Source organism: Zalophus californianus, chromosome 1, assembly GCF_009762305.2.
Source record: "Zalophus californianus isolate mZalCal1 chromosome 1, mZalCal1.pri.v2, whole genome shotgun sequence".
NCBI classification, from domain to species: domain Eukaryota; kingdom Metazoa; phylum Chordata; class Mammalia; order Carnivora; family Otariidae; genus Zalophus; species Zalophus californianus.
Window position 1 is genome coordinate 101,120,188 of NC_045595.1, and position 19,960 is coordinate 101,140,147.

The window sequence follows — 19,960 nt, forward strand, 5'->3', positions numbered from 1 at the left end:
AAAAAAGGATGAAATTTCTTTCTGTCTCTACAGTCTCTTAGCAGATTGCCTTGTGATACACATCACATTCTGGCTTAATGCTTATACAATAACAGAATTATTTTCTTTCTCTTCTACTTTTGCAGAGAGATTTTCTGGGTTGGGAAAAGTTTTTGTTTTCAGTTATATTTCTCCAGCAAGTGATACACCATTTTAAATCCTGCTTAACCTACAAATGATTTGGCTAAATTTTATGAGTTCCTATTTCATTATCCAGAATTCTAGATATTACTGTTGTTTCCACCAAATTTGAAAGAGTGACTGATAGTAAATCACTTCAGAAGAGAAAAAAGTGATAGGTGAACTTTTTTAAATCTATTTTTAAATCAAACTGTGCTCTCAGAAATGAATATTTACTGACTGATGAGGATTTTATACTGTAATCCACATATATAGAAAAAGATTATTTTTGCCCTGAGATATAAGTATAGGGGAAAAATTTTAAATATTTTATTTCAAGGATTTCCATGTAGAAGATAGAAAAGGCTTTTTTCAATATAGTTCCACAGGCAGAATAAATACCAACCTATAGGACTCTCAGAGGAGGGAAAGTTGAATTAGTAGAACAATGTTTTAATAATTGAATCTCTCTTTCATTGGGTTTAGCACCCTTCTAATATCATGTGCATGGTCACAATGAAATAATTCAAGTGCAGTTTGGGGAATGTCATCTGGAACTCTAAAGACACAAGCCCAGCTCTGGTGGGAGACTGAAGTCCTTGCTATGGAGATCCTTCTAACTCTAGCATCTATTATTTTTATAAAGAAAGAGATTTTATCAAAAGAGAACACTCGCTTCTAAAGACCAAGATCTCAGGATGCCTGGGTGGCTCAGTGAGTCTGCCTTCGGCTCAGGTCCCGATCTCAGTGTCCTGGGATCAAGCCCCATTCGGGCTTCCTGCTCAGTGGGGAGCCTACTTCTCCCTCTCCCTCTCCCCTCCTTCTCTCAAATAAATAAAATCATTTTAAAAATAAATAAGTAAATAAAGACCAAGATCTTTTATAACAAAAATAGTAACCTACCTTTGCCAAAAAGTCTTTCATGTGCCAGGGACTTTACTGAGCATTTTACACACATTAGTCGTTTAGTTTTCACAACAAACCTGAGAAATGTGTGTTATAAGCGCCATTTTACAACTGAGAAAACTGAGGTGCACACATCTAGCAAACCATATCTGATGAGCCAGTGTTTGTGTTTATTATTATACCATGCTTTCGCTCATCCAGAAAAACTGCATAGACACCAGAGTTAAACTGAACAAAATCAAAAGGATTTATTGTGTTACTTTTTGTGAGTAAAATAACTTGAACTTAATAGAAAATCATAGAAGCATGTGGAATGTATTAACTTCTTTCAACATCAACATATTCCCAAAAGGCTTTTAACATTTCCAGAGCTGATAAAACAAATAAACAATTCAGAAGCTTTAAAATGGCATTCTAAGGAAGATGATTTTCCCCCCTTGGAAAATTTTGCTTTTTAAAAATTTTAAAGGTACATTACAATATTTTAGTGTTAGCTTATAATAACTCTGTTGTTTAAGATGGTATTATTGTGACTTCAAGGCAGTGATACCCCAAGTTTTTCTGTTGTTTCCCTTATATAACCTTTACTGCCACACCCCCAACCATGGCTCCTTCTCTCTTGCTTCAGGCCACAAAGGAGAAATTTTCATATCAAAGCCTACTTGGCTCCTGCCAAGTTTACACTCTTTCAATTCATCTTGGCCCTTTTAAGCCTACTATGCATGCCTAACAATATCTTTGCTAAATTTCAGCTGTCCATATCCCAAAATTCTACCTAAGGCCCTTTCATATCCCCACTACACTCCCAACTTACTGCAGATGTGTCTACTCTTCTGAGACACTTACCATGTAAGACTTGGCAAAAAAATCTTTGAAGAGAGTCTCTTTCTGCACACATCCTATTTCTGTGGGTTCTCTCTGATAATCCTCTCAAAGCCAAAGGAGTCTCAAATGTAGTCTGAGAGTAGGAAAAAAGAAATCCCCTCTGCTCAAATCTAAATTTTTCTCTTATATATGAGATTTCAATGTTGAGTTTATAAATTTAAGTTTAATTTTGCAGCCATCATTTCTTTGACATGGTTACCCATCTCCAAATCCATGGGTGACATGGCTTACTTTAACTGGCAGGGAGGTCCTCCTAGCGAGAAAGAGAAAATAAATAGGATAAGAGAAGAAAAGGGAATAACAACACATCATTCAGTAATTCAAAATACTCTGTTACAAAGACAAACTAAGATTACCTTTTTAAAAAATCATTGACACTCCACATTCCCTGCTATCATCCTATCCCTTTTTTTTTTTTTTAATAAACTCCTAAGGGTCATAGTGAACTTTTTTTTTTTCCTTTCCTCATCACCTCCAATCCAATTCAAATATACAGGGCTTATAAAGGCAGAGGGGAGGTACAACAGGCAGGTAACACTTAGCAGTTCTGATTATTAAGTCACAAGGGGCACTTAGATCTAACAGACATCACTAGCATCCCCCAACACCCCTGGGTGTCTGATTCCAGACACAGAGAAGATGCACTTGTTTGTACCCAGAACAATAGGCATAGCCAAGTGACTTGTTTTCATCAGCAAAATGTGAGCTGAAGAGACATGTGTCATCATGTGCATGAGCATTTAGTATTCCATCCTCATTGCCTACCTTGAGACCCAGTCATGGAGAACCCTGAAGCCTCACATTGAGATGATAGCACCATAAACTGCTGGTATCTCCTTCAGCCTGGATCCCCTAGTGATTAAAATGAATGAAACCCTCTGCCTACCTGCTTAAGGTTGGCTAATTTTTATGTTTCAATTCCTATTTCATTATGGATAGATCTGGAAATTTCTGTCTTTACTGACTATCCACCCTGCATGTATGGCAAGGCTGTACAATATACTTTTATTAATTTTAAGTCTCTGAAATCTTTTTGTTAAGCTCGGCATCATTAGCCTATTAGCAGGAAACAAAAAAAGCACCGAGGGCATTTTGAATGATCTAAAGGAATATTATTTTACATAAAGCATTTTACTAGAATGTGGAATTTTTGTTCTAATAAATAACCAACTTTTACCAGTTTGGGGTATAAAATGGATTTCAGTAATCAAATTACAATGACTCCTAGCCTCCAACTTTCAATTTTGAACATGGTTTTTTCTCCTCTTTCCCCAATTTTTTCTTCACCTAATACAGCAATTCCCCACCACTTATTAACTGCTTATTTAATAAGCTCAGATATCCCCACCTCTCCACTGAAGCTGATAATTACGAACACCATAACTTGAGGCAAGATGGGTGATCCAGTAAGATCTAAAGTGTGGGTAGCTGAAACCTGATCAAAAGAAATTCTCAGCTCACTGCAGTTGTCTTTGCAATTGTAGCTGCCAAAAATGCCAAAGTTTTATCCAAGGGCCAGGTCTGGGTAATACCTTCACCTCACAGGACATCACATACTCTTTGCTCGTGACTGAGCTACCAGCTACTTCTTTTCTCAGTCTCCTTCGGTGATTCCTCCTCTTCTGTAAGACCTCTGAATGTTGCAAAATCTCTCGTCTCTACACTCACTATCTTGATGATTTCATTCAGTGTCATGTCCATAAATGCCAACTTCAACGTACTTTATATGTCCCAGTTAATGCCTCCAGCCTAAATCAAGTTCCTGAATTGCACATTTGTCTGTGTAACTCCAGTGCTATAACACTGTATCAACATATGGTACAACTGCTATATTTTCAGATAAACCTATGTCAGCTAGAATTATTCATCCTTAACATCAGTATTATAGCCCACCTTCCAGTATACTAAAATTGCCATTTTATAAGATTCAGAATAAGCAAAGATCATTGATAGTTTCATATTTGTAATCAGTCTTAAAATACTTTGGCCTAACTTCATAAAATAAGACTATTTTTAGCGCTTTATTGAGATGTACATAATTTACATTCCATAAAATATATGCACTTAAGGTACAATTCAGTGGTTTTTATTATATCTGCAGAGTTGCACAATCACTGCTATAATCTAATTATAGGTATTTTTGTCTTCCCCCCAAAGAAACCATTCCATTAGCAGTCATTCCTCATATCCCCATCCCAGTCCCAGGCAGCCACTAATGTACTTTCTGTCTCTATAGATTTGCCTATTCTGGAATTTTCATGTAAGTGGAGTTACAACACACATGGTCTTTTGTGACTTGTTTCTATCATTTAAAAGTTCATCCATGTTGTAGCATGGATCTGTACGTCACTCTTTTTTATTACTGAAGAACATTTAATTGTAGGGATATACCACACATTTTTTTATCCCATTCATCATTTGATGGACATTTTGGTTGTTTCCACTTTTGTATACTGGGAGGAATGATGATATGAACATTCATGTACAAGTTTCTGTGTGGATGTATGTTTTTATTTCTCTTGGGTATACCGCTAGGAATTTACAACTGATGGGTTATATGATAACTACAGACTTAACATTTCAAGGAACTGCCAAACTTATTTTCCAAAGTGGATACACCATTTTACATTGAAAAAGACTACTTTTTACATTGTTAAGACTAGCATTTTGTGAAGAGTTATTATTTGCTGAAGGGGGAAGTTAAGTCTTTTTAAAAATATTTTCTCTCTTTCCCTTTCTTTCTTTCCTTCCTTCCTTCCTTCCTTCCTCCCTCCCTCCCTCCCTCCCTCCCTCCCTTCCTTCTTTCAGAGAGAGAGAGAAAGAACATGAGCAGGGGAAGAGCAGAGGGAGAAGGACAAGCAGACTCCATACTGAGCACGGACCCCAGGACTGGGCTCGATCTCACAACCCTGAGATCATGACCTGAGCCAAAATCAAGAGTCTGACAAAACTGACTGAGCCACCCAGGTGCCCATCAAGTATATTTCAATAATGAAATAAAGTCACATAAACTGAACAAGATTAAAGGTGCCTTGTCACATTAAGTTGAGCATTTGATGCATTTTACCTTAAAAATATTTGTTTTATGGAGAGCACTACTACTTGTTTACTTATGAACAAAGAATGTTCCTCTCTATTTGAAAGATCATCCTCTTGAACTGAGAGAACAGAATCAGGACCACAGAATCAGACCAGGAAAGAAGGGAGACATCAATTGAGCTTGCAAGTCAACTAAATAAGCCCCAGAAATACATGGAATGGAGGACCCAGAATCACAGCCCAATCACCTTCCATTTCAATGAAAGTGCATTCCAGGTCTTGGCTGTGATGCAGTAGGACTGGAGCATCTGCAATCAAGTGTGGGCCCCAAAGCTAAGCAGCTCCCATGCCAAGATCTCTCACCGATAAGAAACAATGTGTACTATTCTGGTTGGTCTCCAAAACAAAGCTAAATATACACAACCTTCTATGCAGCAGGTCTCCTACATATACAGAAATTGTTGCAGGGTGCACAAGGAGCAATTCATAAGCAATTCATAAAGCAATTCACAACTCTCATTATTCAAAAAACAAAACAAAACAAAACCTAAATGCCCTTTCATTCAGAGGGGAAAGGTTAGTATACAATAGCATTGTATATGTGAGTTAAAATAAGACATTTATGTAATAAGTTGGATAAATCTAGAATGCAGTACTGAGTTATGAGAGAATTCAAGCAACTTATTTACTGATACATATAGGGTGCTAATTATATGGTGCTTTGAAATTCCCAAACTTTTTTTTTTCAAATCTACAGAAAAAATGAGGGAACAGTAAGATAAATACCATAAACTCTTTACCTAGAATAACCAATTGCTAACATTTTGTCACATTTGTTGTTTCTTTACAAATCTGTGTGCACACACATCTTCCTGAACCATTTGAAAGCAATTTGCAAACCTTGTGACATCTCCTATCTAAATACAATATATATCCAGTTAACAAAGACATTTTTCTGTATAATCACAATACCACTATCACACTCAAGAATGTAAGAATTATCACAAAAGTTTGATAACAAAAGAAAAATATATTGTTTATCTTATAAACTTTCTGAAATTTCTCTCTTTAGTTCAGTAACAAGAGAGGAAAGGAGACAAAGTCAAGTAGGGATGTGAAGGTGTCTTCTGTTATACCTGTATTACTTTTTCCCCCAAAAAAATAAAATATTTAATAAAAATAATAAAAATATATATAGGAAATGCTAACATTTGTTAAATCTTAATTATGCATACATACATATCTTAGACTTAATAGTATATGTTGAAATGTTTCTTTAATTAAAAAAAGAAAATGGAGAAGCTGCGACTAATTGAACTCTACGTTGCCATAGATAAAAGAATACTTGGTAATATGAAATTACTGTCACAAATACTACTTAATTAATTGAATTATATATGTGTATTTTACATTTATAAAACCATAACAAAGGATGCTTATCGAGATATGTAGCAGTATCTGTTGGCTTGATTTTCATGACGCGCATACACAGATAGAACTCTTAAAGACTAGACCATAATACATCTGCTGGGCCTGCTGGAGGAGATCCATTGGCTTAAACCCTACAGAGACAGGGCTTGAGGTTCATATGGGGGTCCCCCACTGTCCTGCACACACTGGAGCAGCTCACAGCAATCTGACAGCGCTGGATGCCAGACTCTGGAAGATAAACTCTGACCCTGGGATGTGGGGCTTTTGAACTTTATGATTAGGCAAGTTTCAACACCCTCAGCATGTGATCACAGGCTGTACTACAACAGCACTATAATGTGGCAGAACCTGAGCTCCAGCCCTACCCTGCCAGCTCGGCAAACATGTCTAGATGAACCCCAGCATGATGGGAACAGATTCCAAACCTTGTGGTTGATCCGACTGTTCCTACGGAACTTTGTAGATGGCCAGCTTCTTTTCTCTAGCACCAACATACAGGGGAATTGTCTTCAATAAATTAAACTTTTCCTCACAAATGCCAGAGATTCATTCTTTTCCTCTACAGAATATTAATCTAAAAAAGGAGTACATTCCTTAAATGATCAAAATAAATACAGAAAGCCACCAGAGTAGACTCTATTATGTTAAAAACAGAATATATATGAAACATGAATATATAAGAAGCTATGAAATATAACGAGAAAAGCATTAGAGGATACATCAGGGGACGTGGATGAAAGTCCTTATATTTTCACTGTGTGAGTGATCTTGGGCAAGCCACTAATATTTTTGGATCTCTTAATTTTTATTTAAAAATTGATCTAAAAATAAGTATCTAAATTTTATCGGAAGATAGAATGACTTTATTGGAATGACAGAATGAAAAGTCTTTGGACTGTCTGTCCCTTAGGGTTCTGAATCTTAAGCGACAATTAATTCAGGTTCTGTCAAGAAGACACTCTCTGGTTTGGGGACAAGAATCTCACTATTTAAAACTATTTAGGGGCCCCTGGGTGGCTCAGTCATTAAGTATCTGCCTTCAGCTCAGGTCATGATCCCAGGGTCCTGGGATCAAGCCCCACATCGGGCTCCTTGCTCAGCGAGGAGTCTGCTTCTCCCTCTTCCACCCCCCCTGCTTGTGTTCCCTCTCTCGCTGTGTCTCTGTCAAATAAATAAATAAAATCTTAAAAAAAAAACTATTTAAAAAGAGTTTCAAACATTTGTTTTGTTAAATCACTAACCCAGTCACTCATAATCTATTAACATGCCCCTGGTATAGTATACCCTAGATATTGTAGGCTTTTAATGACCAATAGGGAAATGGTGCCCTTTAAATATTTCTACACTTCGATCTCATTCTGATCTTCACTTTTATTATTCTTTACATTCTACTCTATAATATTCCTGCTTAGGATATTAGTGAGTAATATGTGTAATATACCATTGATAGAGGGGTCTTGGGTTTTGCTTCTTGTTTTTTGTTATTAACCTATACTTAACTAGAATTTCAATGCTTAATGAGAGTTTCATCTATTCTTTTAAATTTTATAACTTTGTAATATTAAGAACTGGAAAAATATTGCCATGAACAATCAACATAAGACTTGTACGTTCAAGAAAGGAGCTAAGATATGTGGCTTTGTAAGAGTCCCTAAATATCTCACCCCAGGGCTTGAAGAACTAAGGGGGAACTCTCAGAATATTATAGATCAGGACTACTCTGAATTTAGCATTTTTCACTAATTTCATTCCTTACTCATCCCATTCCCCAAACGTATCATTTCACTACGATAAAAAAGAATATGAACATGGCTAACACTGTACAGGAGTTTAAAACTTAACATCTCTACAAATAGTCTCATTTCATCTTTTTAGCAAAGCTGTTAGTAGGTATGAAGAATGGAACTCAAGGAATCCAGGAGGTTTGTCCCACAACTCCTAGCTAAGGCACTGTACAGTTGGACGACAATTGTGATCTTTCAGATTCCAGATTTTGTGACAGGGTAGCATTTGCTCTTGCAACAGGTGATAGGATTGCCTTCCATGTCTTTGACTGTTTCTATACTGCCTGTGGTCCTGTTCTGGAAATAAAGTAGAAGAGACTGTGTGCACGAGGGCTCTCCTGGGATGTAAATGAGCAAGAGCCAGCCTAAGAATGTATCCTAAGTTTCCTGGGGTCCCCAGGTTTTTGTCTCCTATTCCCTCTTTGAGATCATTAGTAACACTCCAAGCCACACACCATGTTTCTATAAGAAGTGAAGGCCCCTCCCGAAATATTGCTGAGAATCCCTCAGGAGTCCTGTTGGCACCTAGGACAATGGCTGGCACTATTAAACGTCTGAAAAAATGTTCGATACTATCATTACTGTCCTTCTCACTCCACCCTTCTCTGTACAGCACCTCTGCCTTACACATATCACTTCACCTGCTATACTTCTCCCCAGTTCACTATGCCCAGATGGCTCAACGACACCCTAGCCTTTCATTCCTCAGCGTACAAGTAACACAAGGCTGAAGTGTTCAACACTATGAGGCTTTCCAACAGCACAATGAAATTAGAGTACAAGGGAGTGCAAAATTTAAAAATTAAAATATTTCAAAACACTACCCCAACCAGCATTTCCTTTTTTTCCAGTTTATCTGTTTGGCCATATCCTCTCTTCAGCCTTGTATGGGGCTACGGCTATTTTCCCATCTCTGCCAAGCAGCATTCCCTGCCTGCTGCCTTCTGTCTCTCAAATTCCAGGCTTCAAATTGCAGCCTCTGGCCCAAATAGAAGAAGCCAAAAATAATTTCACATCACAATCATCTGTTCATTCAAGGAATACAATCCTTCCACATCTCTGTGCAAAGCAGTGAACTTTTGACTGTCACACACTACTTTTCTTGAAGAAATATTGTTTTTGTCTTGTGTAAGCAAGTAGACGACAAATGTTTTGCAAAAGCAGAAACCTCAAAAGCAAATTCAATCTACTAATTCTAGCTGCAGAAACATCAATACATGTTTCTTTTCATTTTCTTCTTCGGGCCATCATAAATCACAGATCCATTTCCCAGACAGGACTTACACTCAAATTCCCACCTCCACCTGCAAAGTTCCTGCAAACAGAATGCTTTCGCCAAGATCACAGGTAGCTCAACCTGGACACAGAAACACATTGGCAGCAGATAATATTACTAACTTCTCCACATCCAAAGCCATGGTTCCAGTTTTCCCCAATTATATCACTCATTAAGCAAAGTTTATAGAAAGAAAGCAAGGATTGCAATCTCTGAATGAGTTTTCTTTCAGAACGTGGATTTGGCATAATTTGTAAAGGAGATTTCTGTACCAATCTAATTATTTACATGTAAGAAAAGGTGTAATCATTACATTTCTGTGTTTTTATTTGCTTGTTTGATTGTTTTGCCGATATCCTTGAACTAAAATGACTTTTTAATATTCTCATAAATGATAATCATTTATTCAATCTGCTCACTTCCCACATCTGCTTTTGTAAAGCTTGACTAACATCAAAAGATGCTAGGATAGTTAGAGAAATTGAAAAAACTAGAATTAAAAGCTTCATTTCATCAAAGGGGGTGAAGAGGGCTAACAAAAGAACATGAGCCGTGCAGATGTAGTTGTTTGCAGGGTGATTTTGATTTCAAGGCTTTATTCTGAAAAATAGGATGAAAGACTTGGAGATGACTTTGAGAAAATCTCAGATAACCCTACACTGTACAAATAAGGAAATGAAAGGCCTCCTGCAGGGAAGAGTGGCTGAGTGAGTTTGGATCTAGGTGTCCATTCTGGGTCGCCACAGAGACCAGGGTTCCACACCCTCCCCCTATTACCAAGGCAGTTAAGATGCTCCACTTCTTACATTTTCATTTATATAGATGACATCTTATGAAGTCTGTATTTCCAGTGGTTCCCCCCCTGCCCATACAACAAAGAAACTTTCGAGGAGGGGAGACTGTTAATAGGAGATAAGTAGTTCCTTAAAAATACACTCTCACTTATCTTTCCTAGTCCAACATTATCGTATGACATTGTAAGCTGATCCACCTCTTCCTCCACGCTTTCCTTTCTCCTGCGAAAATATTTTTGCTCCGAAAGAGGAGAGAACATCTGTCCAACCCTGCAGCCTCAGCTTTACTTGCCCGTGAGTAAGGACAGAGACGTGTTTAAACAAGGCATTGAATATCATAACCAACTTATAACCTAGCTCATCTCAAATTTATCATGGATTTAAAATTCTGCCTTCTCTATTACAAGAGTACTGGGTTGTATTTTAGAAATAGCTATATGTAATATTAAGAGGCAATTCACTCAGGCGATAGTAGTTATATTTGTATATGCTCAGTACCATTCAATTCACTTTTCATTAAATATGCATTAACCTAAAACTACCCCAAACTATAAAAGTATAAGAGGATTGTGATAACACAGCATTAAAGTGACAGTAAATCAGCAGAAACATAACATTAGATTTTCTAGTTCGGTTACTTCCCAGACTGTAAATACAGACCATTCTTCCATGAAGTTATAGATATTTTTCAAAGAGCACAACTGACCTGTCTTGCAACCTGCTCTTAAATCAGGGATATGAAAGCAAATTTAGATGTGGAGGTAACCATATTTTATAACGAAAATTAAAGTTGGAAAAAATACCTAATTACAGTTATCTAATTTGCAGCAGTATTATTTCCTATGGCAATGCACTAAACTGTATCCATGAGAATGCTAATGAAGCCTTTTAAAAATTGACATGAACCTTCTTCTACAGCTACTCAGCCTTGTTTATTATTCCAAATGTTGTACTATGGCTTAGGTTTCTAAAATATAAAAAGGGAAAACCATGGAATTACCATAATTGTATAGCTCTGATCAAGTTTCTACTCTCAAATTGTGTCATGAAGCAAATTGGTACTTTTAAAGATCTAAGTATTTTTCCCTCCAGATTTATGTAATTTTGATTATTCCAGAAACTTTAATAAACAAGTTACATGAATGTTATTTAATGAAAAAAAAATGTATCCCCTTAATACAACCACTGTTTTGATTTCAGTGTATTTCTTTCCCATGCATTTGTCATATTTGCACAACACTGTCACCTCTGTGAGGTCCTGATAGAATTTCAACACCGTTCTACATTCAGCCTCCTGGTAGGAAACCCCAAGCTTAAAGAAAGTGACTGAGAAATAATTCCTGTGGTTTCCAGAGGCATCCTGGAGGTGAACAGAGATTCTCTGATGCTCTAGAAAGGTAGGCAATGAAAGAAACCTTTATAGTAAGAGATTCCAAAATTCCTATGTGGGTGAATTCTGTGAACAATGGGTATTAGCTCTGATGATAACAAAACATTTATACAGCTTTCTAAAACTTATAAAGTGGCCCTACAGAAATGTTTACAGCCTATTAATGCAAAATTCTAACAATCTACTAACTGTTCTACTTTGCAGATGGGAAACCCAGTCTCCTATCCTCAAAATATTTACTCCTAGGAACGGAGTGGGGAATTAGCTAGAAGTACCCAGCTGAAAGTAATATCCTCTTACCCCCTTCTCTCCATAATACTGTTCCACAGAAATCCATACTGTAAATAACAGTATTCCTATCCACTTATGTGTTTCTGGTCTATGATGGCAGAATAAGAATTTGAAATTAAATAATTTAACTCTAGTATTCTTCTGCACCCCCGCTTACCCACTGTGTGTGTGTGTGTGTGTGTGTGTGTGTGTGTGTGTGTGTGTGTACTTAAGTACTGTGGACATCTGTTTCAATCTCTAATACCTGACTTAGAAAGAGAATCCTGGAGTCTCTGATAGATATCTCTGGCTTCTAATGGTTCCCTTTAAATCCATTTCTGTGCACTATTTCCCCCCAGAAACTGGCATCTAAAAAGTGCATTTCAGAAAAGCAATATATGTAATATCCCAAGTTTACTGGGGAAAAAAATTGTGTGATTGAATTCTATCAAATGTGCAGTCCAAATCCAATATTAAGCTGCCTGACTATAAGAAATTTTGCACTTTTCTTAATTAAAAAAGGGCATAGAATAAAAAATCTAGTATACAGTGATATAGTGATATAGCACATCAGTAACTTTCTCTGAAATATTTTCAGTCTAACAATCAATGAATAGATTTTAATGCCAGACATATAAAGACAACTATCCCTCATATAATAACTGACCCAATCACAAGTTACAAGCTTATATAAATTTTTGATTATTTTAGTGTCAGAAATCAAACTCAGAGACAATGCCGAAGTAGTAGACAATTTTTTAAGTGACAGAATTGTAGTGGTTGAATTTAGTAAGTTTTCTTGTAGAAGAAAAGATTGGATGAAGGCTGAAAAATAAGTGAGAAACAGCTATAAACCTCTCTAAAAATTTGACTTGTACTGGCTCACAAAAATCAAGGGCTTAGAATCTCTCTTTTCTGATAAGTAGTTGTGTGTCCTTGGGCAAATTATTCTCTCTCTGTTACGGAATCCTTATCTGTAAATGAGATATACCTCCTTAGTGATCAACCTCATTGCAATGGTAAAAAAAGAAAAGGAAATATTTATGCCAGAATACTTAGAGAGTATTACATTTATTCCATTTCCCATCTTACCAACTTTAAAATGATCTATCAATCATCAATTTTAATATGGTGTGCTATTTATTAGGAAATGTCTTAACCAGTCTATATCAGAATCTTTATCTTTAATATAAGTAGTTGAATAACAGGACATCCAAGCTATAAAGATTTAAAATTTGGAAATATGCTTAGGGAAATAATATAAATGGTGAACTCACTATTCCTTCTACCAAAAAATATTTCCTTACTTCCCTAGAAAAATCAGTCTTTCAAGTTATCTTTGTCCACATTATTATTTATCTAGAATGTGTTCCCTCATCTTTTTCTCCAAATAAAACCCTGCTCATCCTTCAAGTCCCAGTCCTCAGTCCTCTCTATTTCAATTCTAACCATCTAAATTGTCTTTACCACACCAGAGAAAACTTTTTTTTTGCTCACAAATTATTTGATATATGTTAGATTTGTCTCTCCCTTCCATGTGCACTGAGGAACAATGGTTTATACTGTACACTGGTATTGAACACACTAGTGCTGGACTTATATCGACACTAATCAGATTTAGTGCTTCCACTTGCTATTGTATGGCCTTGAAGAAGTTATCCAATGAACTTTTTTTCCTTATCTTTAAAACGTTAAATTGTTACTGTGAATATTGATACATATATAATGCATTTGGGTAGGGCCTGACATATAATGAGCTCTCAGAAGATGTTAGTTGCTATGGTTTTTATTATTATTTATTTCCCTTTCCATAATACCTAACATGGTACTTGCCACAGAATTTGTGAACCATAAATACCTGTTGTGTGAATAATTCCTTTAAAACTGTAGTGTTGGGGCACCTAGGTGGTTCAGTCCGTTAAGCGGCTGCCTTCAGCTCAGGTCGTGATCCCTGAGTCCCGTGATCAAGCCCCACATCAGGCTCCCTGCTCTGCAGAGAGCCTGCTTCTCCCTCTGCTCCTCACCTCGCTCACTCTCTCTCGCTCGCTTGCTGTCTCGCACTCTCTCAAATAAATAAAATCTTAAAAAAAAAAAACTGTACTGTTGAAGAGCAACAATAATGGACGCATTTTAAGTTCTTTGTGTTAAAACAGATTTATATTCAACATAATTGTGTTTGGTATTGATGATTTGGTTCACTGCACTACCAAATCTCAATAACATGCAATTTCATCCTATTATTAAGAAACACTAATCATTTTTATTGATGTTGGCTCTTTGACTTAGTGAAGTGTCTTTAATAACAACCTTATAAAGCCAGGAAAAAGAAAACTAAAGCACACATCAAGGTAGAGATAATGAAGCTAATGAATGATTTCTGTTCTGAATTTCCTCATACTGTCCTACTACTATGTATGTTCGGAGATGCTCTGAACATGCATTTTGTCCATATGCCCCAAAACTAAAGATTATCATATCATTCTGCTTAACCCAGAATATTCACATCCTATAATGAGCTGCTGAGATCAAGAATAAATTGCAAACATCAGCACAATAACAAAATTATAGTTACAACTGGTTCCATCAACAGTTTTAATGGCTAAAATTTTTAAAGCTTCAAATTATGTTGCAGGAACAATAATTTCCCTTCACTGACATATCCTGGTTTGGTGCTGCAGTCAGCAGATTGCAAAGTGACAACAAAAAATAGATGTTTGCTCTCAAATGAAGTCAGTGAAGAAGCAAGATACTTGGGGGTAACTCATTTATTCCCTAACACTCCATTAGTTTCCTTTTTCTCTGCATATCCTTTTTTTAAAAAAAATCTGTATCAAAAATGATTTATTATTGGAATAATTTTTATGCTTTTCCTGCTCACAATATTTTGAGTTGGCAGTGTTGGCATTCTACTTATTTTTTTTAAAGATGTCATTTATTTATTTGAGAAGGTGTGTGTGTGTGTGTGTGTGTGTGTGTGTGTGTGCACAAGAGAGTGGGGGGAGGGGGAGAGGGAGAATCCCAAGCAGACTCCTCACTGAGCATGGAGCCCACCTGGGCCTCCATCCCAGAACGCTGAGATCACGAGCTGAGCCGAAACCGAGAGTCAGACACTTAACCGACTGAGCGACCCAGGTACCCTGCCATTCTATTTTTATTTCATCCTCAAAATAGGCAAGAACTTACAAAGGTAAGTTCTTTGCTAGAAAGACTTGGGCTAAAGGGGATTAAATATCTAAGAATCAAGTAGAGTTCTTGATTTGCTTAATGTATAAATGTTGTTACACAAAAAAGTCTGCAAAGATTGACATTGGCATTACAATAGAGCTTAGTGTCTCTTCTTCTACATTATATTAAAGTTTTATAAACATTATTCAGTTAAAAAGAGATACATTCTTCCAAACGTTGTCTAGCTGATGCCCTCTCTTTTAGCATTGCTATTATTAATCTACTTTTTAATAAATTTAAGCATTTGAATGTTCTCAATAAATGGTCACATACATGGAATTAACTGTTTTCAGAATTATTAACTAGCACTCATTTACAATAAAAATTTCATACTCCTGCTGACAAACAGAATTTAACCATCTAAAGCACATAAAGATTTAATAGAAATTGCAACAAGAATGCTGACCTATATTTGAAAGTGGTATTTAGATAATCGGATACTAACAATAAATCCCAATGATGTGATTTCTATGCACTGCTGACATTGTCATGATGCTTACATATGATGATAATCAATCCGGTCACAGGACCACTGTGTGCCAGGTTCAGGAATTTTGCAAATGACATTTAAGTGGACCTTTGACCTTTCAAAATTCAAAAAACAATACCTAATAGCAGATTTTGGCTGAATACTGACACTAAAGCTTAACATTTGTATATACCTAATATACATTTTTCATATACACATAAATTCACAAATATATACATATATAATAAAATAGGTGTATATTACTGAAACATAAATCATGCTATATATGTAGCTTTATATTCTTTTTCACTCATTTATATTTTATCAATTTATTAAATATTTATAAACTATTAATTAGTAGGTATTAAATATCCCAATATCATGCTTTATCATATTTCCTGAAACATTGCTTTATCACTGGTCTTCTCTGGCCTTAAAATTTTCTATTATTTAGCATATTATTTTAACATTCAGAAAGAAATCTTTTTTAAAAATCTTATTAACACAAAACCCACTCAAATGTTTACCAAAGGGTAAAACTGTACACCATTTTAATTAAAATAATAAAAAACAAAATATTTTTATATGTAAGAAACATAGAATATGTTAAATGAAAAGTACAAAGAATGGTTCTCTTTGAAGTCAATGTAAATCAGAATTGAACCAGTGTCTTTGAAATACTTTTGTGATGGAGTAATGAAAGAAAGGAACAGAGAGAGAAAAGAGAGATAAAGGGAAGGAAAAAACACACCATCCTTCATGACCAGATTTAGCAATTCCAATTGAGTGGAATTTCAATAAACTTTGTGGCATTGATAAACTCAAATGTCATCTATTCTAGATTCTTATTACTTTCACAGTGGAGTGAATTAAAATTTGAAATTTTCAACCAGTTTTCAGTTTAAAAGCTTGCCTTTATTTACTCTACTTTTTACTTGTCTATGCTTAAGACTCATTCAGAGATTCAAGTTGTCAAACACAAGACATGTTATTATGGAAATGTGTGAGCATATATTCGCCAACACGTGTGTGTGTGTGTGTGTGTGTGTGTGTGTGTGTGTATAAAAATAATAGATGCTCAGGTAATAGATGGGTATAATTGCAAGTGTATATATATATATATATATATATATACATATATATATATATATGCATACAAGTATATAAACACAAACACAGATAAGGACATATACCCGTAGACACAAAAGTGTTTGTTATGTAAGATGAAAACAAACAGGAAAGAAATATAGGGATTTATTTTTATTTTTTTTTATTTTTTGTACAGGAATGTTGACAGGCGTTTAATTCATAATAGCAAAAACTAGAACCAACTCAGGTGTCCTTCAATGGGTGAGTAGTTAAACAAAGTGTGATACATCCAGCTCATGCAATGCTATTTGGTAATAAAGAGGAATGAACTATTGATAGAGGCAATATAGGAATTTAAAATAAATTCTGTGCTTAATAAGAAATGGTGACTTCAAAAGCCGGGATGGCAAACCTTATATCAGACAAACTAGATTTTAAACCAAAGACTGTAATAAGAGATGAGGAAGGACACTATATCCTACTTAAAGGGTCTATCCAACAAGAAGATCTAACAATTGTAAATATCTATGCCCCTAACATGGGAGCAGCCACTTATATAAGGGCATTAATAACAAAAGTGAAGAAACACATTGACAACAATACAATAATAGTGAGGGACTTTAACACCCCCCTGACTGAAATGGACAGATCATCCAAACAAAAGATCAACAAGGAAATAAAGACTTTAAATGACACACTGGACCAAATGGACTTCACAGACATATTCAGAACATTCCATCCCAAACCAATGGAATACACATTCTTCTCTAGTACCCATGGAACATTCTCCAGAATTGATCATATCCTAGGCCACAAATCAGGTCTCAACCGGTACCAAAAGATTGGGATTATTCCCTACATATTTTCAGACCACAATGCTTTGAAACTAGAACTCAATCACAAGAGGAAAGTCAGAAAGAACTCAAATACATGGAGGCTAAAGAGCATTCATTCTACTAAAGAATGAATGGGTCAACCAGGAAATTAAAGAAGAATTAAAAAAATTCATGGAAACCAATGAAAATGAAAACACAACTGTTCAAAATCTTTGGGATACAGCAAAGGCAGTCCTGAGAGGAAAGTATATAGCAATACAAGCCTTTCTCAAGAAACAAGAAAGATCTCAAATACACAACCTAACCCTACACCTAAAGGAGCTGGAGAAAGAATGGCAAATATAGCCCAAACCCAGCAGGAGAAGAGAAATAATAAAGATCAGAGCAGAAATCAATGAAATAGGAACCAAAAGAACAGTAGTACAGATCAACGAAACTAGGAGCTGGTTCTTTGAAAGAATTAACAAGATTGATAAACCCCTGGCCAGACTTATCCAAAAGAAAAGCGAAATGACCCAAATCAAGAAAATCATGAATGAAAGAGGAGAGATCACAACCAACACCAAAGAAATACAAACAATTCTAAGAACATATTATGAGCAACACTATGCCAGCAAATTAGATAACCTGGAAGAAATGGGTGCATTCCTAGAGATGTATCAACTACCAAAATTGAACCAGGAAGAAATAGAAAACCTGAACAGACCTATAACCACTCAGGAAATGGAAGCAGTCATCAAAAACCTCCCAACAAACAAAAGCCCAGGGCCAGATGGCTTCCCAGGGGAATTCTATCAGACATTTAAAGAAGAATTAATACCTATTCTCCTGAAACTGTTCCAAAAAATAGAAATGGAAGGAAAACTTCCAAACTCATTTTATGAGGCCACCATTACCTTGATCCCAAAACCAGACAAAGACCCCATCAAAAAGGAGAATTACAGACCAATATCCTTGATGAACATGGATGCAAAAATGCTCACCAAAATACTAGCCAATAGGATCCAACAGTACATTAAAAGGATTATTCACCACGACCAAGTGGGATTTATCCCTGGGCTGCAAGCCTGGTTCAACACCCGCAAATCAATCAACGTGTTACAATACATTAACAAAAGAAAGAACAAGAATCATATGATCCTCTCAATAGATGCAGAAAAAGCATTTGACAAAGTACAGCATCCTTTCTTGATCAAAACTCTTCAGAGTATAGGGATAGAGGGTACATACCTCAATCTCATAAAAGCCATCTATGAGAAACCTACAGTGAATATCATTCTCAATGGGGAAAAGCTGAGAGCTTTTCCCCTAAGTTCAGGAATGCGGCAGGGATGTCCACCATCACCACTGCTATTCAACATAGTATTAGAAGTCCTAGCCACAGCATTCAGACAACAAAAAGAAATCAAAGGCATCCAAATCGGCAAAGAGGAAGTCACACTCTCACTCTTTGCAGATGATATGATACTGTACGTGGAAAACCCAAAAGACTCCACCCCAAAACTGCTAGAACTCATACAGGAATTCAGTAAAGTAGCAGAATATAAAATCAATGCACAGAAATCAGTGGCATTCCTATACACCAACAACAAGACAGAAGAGAGACAAACCAAGGAGTCGATCCCATTTACAATTGCACCCAAAACCATAAGATACATGGGAATAAATTTAACCAAAGAGGCAAAGGATCTGTACTCAGAAAACTATAAAATACTCACGAAGGAAATTGAAGAAGACACAAAGAAATGGAAAAACGTTCCATGCTCATGGATTGGAAGAACTAACATTGTGAAGATGTCAATGCTACCTAGAGCAATCTACACATTCAATGCAATCCCCATCAAAATACCATCCACTTTTTTCAAAGAAATGGAACAAATAATCCCAAAATTTGTATGGAACCAGAAGAGACCCCGAATAGCCAGAGGAATATTGAAAAAGAAAAGCAAAGCTGGCAGCATCACAATTCCGGACTTCCACCTCTATTACAAAGCTGTCATCATCAAGAGAGTATGGTACTGGCACAAAAACAGACACATAGATCGATGGAACAGAACCGAGAGCCCAGAAATGCACACTCAACTCTATGGTCAACTCATCTTTGAAAAAGCAGGAAAGAATGTCCAATGGAAAAAAGACAGTCTCTTCAACAAATGGTGTTCGGAAAATTGGACAGCCACATGCAGAAGAATGAAACTGGACCATTTCCTTACACCACACACAAAAATAGACTCCAAATGGTTGAAAGACCTAAACGTGAGACCGGAGTCCATCAAAATCCTAAAGGAGAACACAGGTAGCAACCTCTTCGACCTCAGCCACAGCAACTTCTTCCTAGAAACATCGCCAAAGGCAAGGGAAGCCAGGGCAAAAATGAACTATTGGGATTTCATCAAGATAAAAAGCT

At 36.2% G+C, this 19,960-nt stretch overlaps 1 long non-coding RNA gene across 1 annotated transcript; it reads right to left on the reverse strand.

Annotated features, from left to right (window-relative positions):
• Positions 1–1,304: 1,304 nt before the first annotated feature.
• On the reverse strand, positions 1,305–2,439 carry LOC113915971. The gene is made up of 3 exons (XR_003517836.2): positions 2,307–2,439; positions 1,912–2,203; positions 1,305–1,436 (listed from the first exon to the last, which is right to left on the reverse strand). It is a non-coding gene; the product is annotated as an uncharacterized LOC113915971 (long non-coding RNA).
• Positions 2,440–19,960: the final 17,521 nt, after the last annotated feature.